This window comes from Mesocricetus auratus, unplaced genomic scaffold, assembly GCF_017639785.1.
Source record: "Mesocricetus auratus isolate SY011 unplaced genomic scaffold, BCM_Maur_2.0 Super-Scaffold_100010, whole genome shotgun sequence".
NCBI classification, from domain to species: domain Eukaryota; kingdom Metazoa; phylum Chordata; class Mammalia; order Rodentia; family Cricetidae; genus Mesocricetus; species Mesocricetus auratus.
The window spans coordinates 63392865-63399049 of record NW_024429194.1 but is presented as its reverse complement, the minus strand read 5'-3'; the positions used below and the strand labels follow the sequence as shown (position 1 = coordinate 63399049).

The window sequence follows — 6185 nt, the reverse complement described above, 5'->3', positions numbered from 1 at the left end:
GGACACTGACTAGTGCCCAGTCTAGCATTTTGATTTGACATTGAGGAGTCTGCTCTATGAGGCGAAGATGATGGCACAGGGGAGAGAGTGCTGGTAAACTCCACCCAAGACAACCTGGACAGGGAGTCCCTACCCCAACAAGTACTTATACACATTCCTGTCTTTTTTATTTTATGTTCATTGATGTTTTGACTGTATGTATGTCTATGTGAGTGAGGGTGTCAGAGTCCTGGAACTGCCATGTGGGTGCTGGGAATTGAACCCTGGGTCCTCTGGAAGAGCAGCCAGTGATCTTTTTTTTTTTTTTTTTTTTCTGAGACAGGGTTTCTCTCTATTGTTTTGGAGGCTGTCCTGGAACTCATTCTGTAGACCAGGCTGGTCTCGAACTCACAGAGATCCGCCTGCCTCTGCCTCCCAAGTGCTGGGATTAAAGGCATGCGCCACCAATGCCTGGCTGCAGCCAGTGCTCTTAACCGCTGAGCCATCTCTCCAGGCCCCCTTCATTGCTGTCTTTTAGGAATTGCAAGACTCTAATCTTGGCTACCCTCTTCTCTGAACCTTAGTTTCCTTGGTTGACATTTGAGCCCTGGAATGAAACGGTAGTTTCAGGGCAGACAGGTCAGAATCTGAAAGAAGTATTATGAGAAGAGAGAGAAGGAGCAGGGACAGACAGAACAATGTGGGGTTGGAGGGATGGGAAAACAAGTGTAGCCTTGGAACACAGGAACCCTCCCTGGTTGAGCATTTGTCACACACAGGCCAGCCTTGAACTAAGACCCTGTTGGTCTCTAGGAAAGAACCCTTTGTTAAAACAGTCCCTGGAGGGCTCCTTTCAGTAGCACACACATTAAAATACAACCAAAAAAAGGGAAAAGCTCCAGGCGGCAGTGGTGCATGCTTTTAATCCCAGCACTTGGGAAGCAGAGGCAGGCAGATCTCTGTGAGTTCTGGGACAGCCAGGGCAGCAGTTACACAGAGAAACGCTGTCTAGAAAAACAAAACAAACAAACAAAAGGAACAACACAGAGATCAACATGGCCCCTGTGCAAGGATGACACACAAATTCATGAAGTGCTCCATATTTTTATTTTTGGGGGGAGAAGTAGTATGCCCTGGAATCTTACATAAAATGTATTAGCATCTTTAGGGCTGGAGAGATGGCTCAGTGATTAAGAACACACACACATCGCTCTTTCAGAGGACCTGAGTTCGATTCTTTGTACCCGGTCAGGTAGCTCACAATCACTTACAACCCCAGCTCCAGATCTGATGTCTCTACCGTCCGTGGGCACCTGCTCTCGTGTTTACACACACAGACACGTGTACATCATTGAAAGTAAAGTAAATCTTTCTTTTGAGAGGGCTGATGAGATGGCTCAGTGAGCAGGGAGCTAAATTAGTTCCTGCCAAAACCAAAGACCTAAACTCAATCCCAGGACCCATATAATGGAAGAAAAAGATTCCTGTAAATTATCCTTTGACATCCACATGTGTTATGACAGTCTTGCACCCACACACATACAAATAATAAATAAAAACACATTTACCTACATTTTTGTTTTGTTTTGTTTTGTGAGATAGGGTCTCTCTACATAGCCCTGACTGTCCTGGAACTCGATTCTATAGACCAGTCTGGCCTTGAACTCACAGAGATCCATCTGTCTCTGCCTTCCGAGTGCTGGGATTAAAGAAATATGTCACCATGCTCAACTAAGAAATGACACTTTTGAATAATAAGGACCACACCTTCTATTCCTAGGAATAGGACTAAACAACCACTAAAAATGATCCTTCAAAATCCTGAATATTGGGCTGGAGAGATGGCCTAGCAGTTAGGAGCACTGACAGCTCTTCTGAAGGACCCAAGTTCAATTCCCAGCACCCAGCTGGCAGCTCACAACAGCCTGTAAATCCATTTTAGGTGGATGAGGCCATGCACATGGCACACAAACACACATTCAGGTAAAACATCCATACATATAAAAATAAGTAAATCTCAAGAAAATTACATTCTGAATACAAACCAGGAGGCCGAGGTGAAGGTAATTTAAGATCATCTTAAATTAAGGTCAGCCTGGACTACTCAGGACGTTAAGTTTCATGCTAGTCTGAGTTTCTTGACCTTGAGTTCTCAATGCTCTTGTTTCCATCTTCAAAGTGCTGTGATTCCAAAAGTGTACCATGAATCCAATCTATGCAATGTTAGGGATCATACCGGAGCTTCATACATGCCAAGCAAGCACTCCATCAACTGAGTTATATCCTCAGTTTTTACCTTTCTCTCCCTTTTTCTTATGTGTGGTATGGCAAGGGATTAAACCCAGGATCTCCTGCATACTGAGCAAGCTCTAATTGTCAGGGTCACAGATATATGAAATGTGGAATGAATCTACAGAGCATTGAGTCATTCAACAAATGTTCACATACCACATGCTTTGTGCAGAGCAGCATAAACATGGCTGGTCCAGCTCTTTGCCTTAGCAACGAACAAAAGAAAAGGAATCATTTTAATTAGAGTGAGTACTGAATGTTATAGGAGACAGGGTTGATCTAAGTCAGTGTTGGAGGAATCAAGGAAGGTTTCTAGGAAAAAAGATGACTGAATAAAGAAACCCAAAAAAGCTGGACATGGCAGCTCATATCTGTAATCCTAGCACTTAGGAGGCTGAAGTAGGAATGCCATGAGTTTAAAGCTAACCTGAGTCAGGCTGTGGTGTTGCACATCTTTAAACCCAGCACTTGGGAGGCAGTGGCAGGATGATCTCTGTGAGTTCCAGGCCAGCCTAGTGTACAAAGCTACGCAGAGAAACCCTGTCTCAAGAAAAAAAAAAAAGCTAGACTGAGCTATGTGGTAAGATTTTTACCAAGAGAGAGAGAGAGAGAGAGAGAGAGAGAGAGAGAGAGAGAGAGAGAGAGAGAGAGAGAGAGAAGGAGGTGATGGAAGAAGAAAGGAAGGAAGCTCAATAAAAATAAGGATCTGTCTGGTCTGGCTGCGAATGCTGGGACTCACAGGTAATCCCAACACTTGGGATTGGAGGCAGAGGCAAGAGAGTAGCTTTGAACTCTAGGCCAAGCAGGGCTACATCCTGAGATTCTATCCCCCAAACAAGCAAACATCAACAAAGTAGAAATACTGCAAATACGCACTGTGATGCTGATAGTAAAAATTACTGCAGCATGGAGGTTGAGCACGATCTGGTGGCACAAGCCTACATTCCCAGCCACTCCAGAGGCTGTGGCAGAAGAGTCACCTAGGTTCCCGAGTGAGCCCTAGGCAGTTCAGTGAAACTCTGCCACACACACAAAGGGTGATGGTGGGCTGTAGACCAGTGGTAGTGTTTCACAAGTGCAAACTTCCTGGGTCCCACCCCAGTACATGAGAGAGAAAGGTGTGGGGTGGAGGGGATGGTGGAAAAATGTCTCTGAACTTGACCCCAACATATAGAAATGTTTGTATACTAGAAAGATGATTCTAGTAGGGTGGTGGTTGTGCATGGCTTTAGTTCCAACACTTGAAAGGCAGAAGCAGGTGGATTTCTGTGAGTTCAAGTCCAGCCTGGTCTACGAAGAAATTTCCAGAACAGCAGGGCTACAGAGAGAAACCCTGTCTCGGAAAACCAAGATAAGAAGAGAAGAGATAGACGACTCTGGCTGCAGAGCTGATAATGAAATAGTGTCTTAGAAGCAGACATTCTGGGTCAATCAGCCATTTAGTCTGGTGCAAGCTTGGGCAAACTGTTTAGCCTATGATGCCTAGGATGTCTCTTCTGTAGAAATGGGAAATAAGACACTATATTCCCAGGGTTGTTAGGACGTTTAGAAATAGGACTCAGCGGGTAAAGGTACCTGCCATCAAGCCAGAGTTCCCCCTTTGACTCACTGTCTCCTGAAAGTCATCCTCTGACTCCACACATACACTGTAGCACAATGCACCCCCCATAAAAGTAATTTTTTTTTTGGTTTTTCAAGACAGGGTTTCTCTGTGGCTTTGGAAGCTGTCCAGGAACTCGCTCTGTAGACCAGGCTGGCCTCGAACTCACAGAGATCCGCCTGCCTCTGCCTCCCAAGTGCTGGGATTAAAGGCGTGCGCCACCAACGCCCGGCTCCTCATAAAAGAAATTTTTAAAAATCCACCCAAAACAGAAAGGTGTGAACCACCACCTTTAGCTGCCACTGGACTACACTTGTAACTATAAACAGTATCCACCACTTAGTGTTTGCTTCATAAGTGATACCTGTTAGTGTTGCCATAGGTTGGTGGCGGACAAAACTGGAGATGAGGAAACCAATTGTGTCATCAGACCAAGCCACAGGTGAGATGTGCTCTAAGGCAACAGAGTTGGTTGTGTCAAAGTGTGGGGGGAAGTAACGTGGTGGGAGGGAGAGCCAGCCTGACTGAGCAAGCGGAATGGGCAGGCATACAGATGTTAAAGTTCAGTTCTGAGAATGGCTGGACAGCCAGCGGCTCTGGTCTACAGAGGGAGGGAGGGGCTAGCGCCGAATCTGAGGGTCTTCCCTCAGCATTCTAGCAGGCATCCCCTGAACTCTGTTGGAGTCCCTCTAAAAATCTACTTCCCTACCCTTTGACACTCCTTCCTGCTTCTCCCCTTTTCTGTCCCCCTGTTCTCCTCGCTTGGAAACTTTCCCCACTGCCACTGTAAATGAGAGTCCCCAGGAGTCTGTCACCACTCCTATCTCCACAAGCCTCAGTAGGTTATCCCTCTGGATTTCAAAGCAATGTTCGACTTTTTCCTTGTGGAGGCTCGAAGGTGTTCATTCAGTGAAAATGTAAGAGTGAGTCTCAGCCTCCAGCTAAAGCTGTTGGAGAAACAGATGAAACCAAAGGGACAAAGCCGTGAGATCTGGATGGGGGCATCTCCCATCGCTTACGCTGGCGGACCTCTTGCATGCCTTGGTGTCCGGGTTCCGCGGGCTGGCGAGGGGCGGGACGGCTGGGGGCGGGGCGCAGGAGGGGCAGGCCGGGCCAGGCGCCCGGGCAGGAGGCAGCTGCATATCTGCGGTCCCGACCACAATTGCTGGGAGTCGCGTCCCGGAGACTGGCGGCGCTGACTCTGCCCGCTGCGGCCGCCGCGCCGATTAGAGCCCGAGAGGGAGCGCCAACCAGGGGAGGGGGGCGGTGGCGGGGGAGTGCCGGTGCCCCTTTCCCTCTGTCCTAGCCAGCACCCCCAAGATGCCCAGCCAGGTCTTTCTCAGCTTCCCTTATAGACTCAGGCTAGGAGTCCAGCCTTCCAGCCTTGGCTTTACCCAAACTGAATCTAAAGCTAGTGCTTTGGGACCCTGCAATAACGACCTGACGGTGGTGACATCCCGTTGACCCGAGGCTGACTGCCTGCCTGTCTCTTTTCCCCCAACACCCAAGAAAGAGGACTCAGAGACTCCACTTTCTCTTATCCTACTTTCCTCAGAAGCGCTCTCGGCAAAAGCAGATGCTAGGAGTCCGAGACACCAGAGGACAAGCATTCCGAGGCCAGAGCACCCCCTGCTGGCTGGCTGCAAGCCCCTGCCCCTCCCCCTCCAACTGTGACCTCCAGCTGTGTTGGTTGGGTGGTAGGGAGAGCTGGCCTCTTTGATCTCGGAGCGTGGCCACCCCCTCCAGGCGCCCCATTAACCTCCATTATCCCAATTAGGCATCCCTCCCAGTCCTGGACACTTCAAAGTCCCCTTCAGTGGGGAGAGAAGAGGGGCTGACTCCTTTGCCCCTCGACAAGCCAAATCATTTTCAGTCAAGACCCTGGTATCCGGGTCCCCAACTTGTGTTCATGATAATAGAGCTATAAAAAGGATCTCGAGAGAATAAATAGGGAAGGGGACTCTTTTTTTTTTTTTTCTCGTTCCCAGTTCTACATTAAATGATTGAGGTAGTGGCCTCCAGGATCCTGGCTGACCCGAGCCTCCCATCAACTTACCCAGTTTTATCCTTATCCAGAGGGGAGCCAAGAGCCACCCTCCTCCTTCCTTAATCCTATCTCAACACTCCCTCCTCTCCTCCCTCCTGGAACAATTTCCGCTGGGGGAGCCCGAGCAGGGTTCAGCACAGTGGCCGCTTCCTGGAACATTTTCCTGTATCCGAAACCGCGGCTCCCTCCCCAGGGACCCGCTGATCAAGGCCAGATGGGAGCAGGGATGGGGGTGGAGGCAAAGGAGCCAGCCACTCTCCCAACACA

At 48.7% G+C, this 6185-nt stretch overlaps 1 non-coding gene across 1 annotated transcript; it reads left to right on the top strand.

Annotated features, from left to right (window-relative positions):
• Nucleotides 1-984: 984 nt before the first annotated feature.
• On the top strand, nucleotides 985-1086 carry LOC121143043. Its single transcript, XR_005880175.1, has one exon. It is a non-coding gene; the product is annotated as a U6 spliceosomal RNA (small nuclear RNA).
• The last annotated feature ends 5099 nt before the right edge of the window (nucleotides 1087-6185 follow it).